The sequence below is a fragment of the Centruroides vittatus genome, unplaced genomic scaffold, assembly GCF_030686945.1.
Source record: "Centruroides vittatus isolate TY-2023 unplaced genomic scaffold, ASM3068694v2 scaffold_2569, whole genome shotgun sequence".
NCBI classification, from domain to species: domain Eukaryota; kingdom Metazoa; phylum Arthropoda; class Arachnida; order Scorpiones; family Buthidae; genus Centruroides; species Centruroides vittatus.
Genome location: NW_027122690.1, coordinates 119875 through 121663, shown reverse-complemented (window position 1 = coordinate 121663; position 1789 = coordinate 119875).

Sequence of the window (1789 nt, the reverse complement as noted above, 5' to 3'; positions counted from 1 at the left end):
ACAGTAGAGACTACTGTAGATATGGAAAACTAAGGGGCATGAGGCCCCGATTAACTGTATACGAATTTCCGATGCAAACCAGAAGTCGTGTTATTTCAATTCAAATATTTCCCCCCTCCCGAAAGATGTTCAATAGATGACCGCAAGACTTGAAATAAAATGAAATGAAATTTGGAAGTCTTTTATTTATCCACCTCCGTTCTCGAGATTAAGGAAAGACAGTAGGAATTTATAGGTCTACAATTCATTAATTTAGGTGTTATTTTGTTACTCCTCATTTCATTATAGATATAAATTTTCCAGCATCTATTAGCTCGGTCGACAATTATTTAAACGATGTAACAATTATATTTTTCCTTTTTAATTTAATAAAGAATATACTGTATATTTACAGATGAATTTGGATTGGATTGATGAGATAAGGCAATGCGTATGAGCGAGCTGCAAAGGAGGGGAAGCTTTCCGGGAGAGGACTCACCAGTGGCCAAGTGGTTCCGTTCCCCGAACACTGGGAGTTCGGTCGTGGGTTCGCGCCTCGCCAGGACGAGCTGGCCACGTGGAGTTTTTCGGGTTTTCTCCACCCGAATGTGGTCCAGTTACCCTTAAAAAGACCTCCCGAAAGGCATTTCTTCTAGGCAGATCGCCCAAGTGTTGCGTTGCCGTAACTTACTAAACAAACAACTTTCCGAGAAGATTTTCTAAGGGAAACTGGCTTCTAGTAAGATGCTGGGCACGCGAAGTAAAAATGGAAAACTCCAGATGTTGTCCAATTTTATTGTTATTCTTCTAAAAGTCATAATTACAAATACATCTTGATCTGTTTGTCCTTTATAAAGAACAGTATTGGAGATTATAACAATGCAGTGGCGTGCCGTCATTGGAAGCGGTGGAAGCGCCGCTTCCACCTTCCAATGACCTTCCCTTGTATTTTCTAAAATATAAATTTTCATATTTTAACATACTTTGAATTAATTAAAATTAATATTTTATTATAACCGCATTATATATCTTATTACAAATTTCTATACTACATGTAAAAAAAACGATAAGATTGCTATTGTATATTCGAATATCAGTGGCGGAAGGAATGTCGAAACCGGGTCAGCAGCCAGATTATAGGCATTGGCGCATGCGCTTTACAGAGCACCAACCTCACGGTTTAGCTGGTGGAAGCTATATACGTATAAAGCTTCCAATTTTATATTCCGAACAGGTTCTGGGCCGTTAGCCGCCTGCCTGCTAGATATTTGGCCGCCCTCGCCCGATTATGTGAATCATGAGTAGACTAGATTTATAACTTTACTGGCATGTTTTTATGATAGTTCTGTATAGTTGACAGGAGTTAAAAAAATCCATTAAAATATTTGATATATTTATTCTGCGTTTATTCCGCTCGCCCATCTTATATTACTTACGGATTTCGATGTTAAAACGGTGATATTACGATTTAGTATGTCCCATCTGTAAGGGGATGTCGAAAAAACGTGTACAATTTTTGTATAATGTTAAAAAATTAACTGTTACTTTGGCATCGTCATTTACAACCAAATTTCATGAATGAGACGTACAAGATACAATAAAAGCTCTAGAATTTATTTTCCTTAAATTTACGATTTATGTATCCGTTGTCATAAAAATTGTCTTTCCACTGTTTTTCCAAGACTACAAAATATTCAGGTACAAAGTAACTGGTTTCGACTTAATTTCTACTTAAGAAGTAATTAAATAATTAAGAGATTAGGGAATTAGGGACATAAATAAAACCCTGCCGAAAGAGCCAGAATTTTAA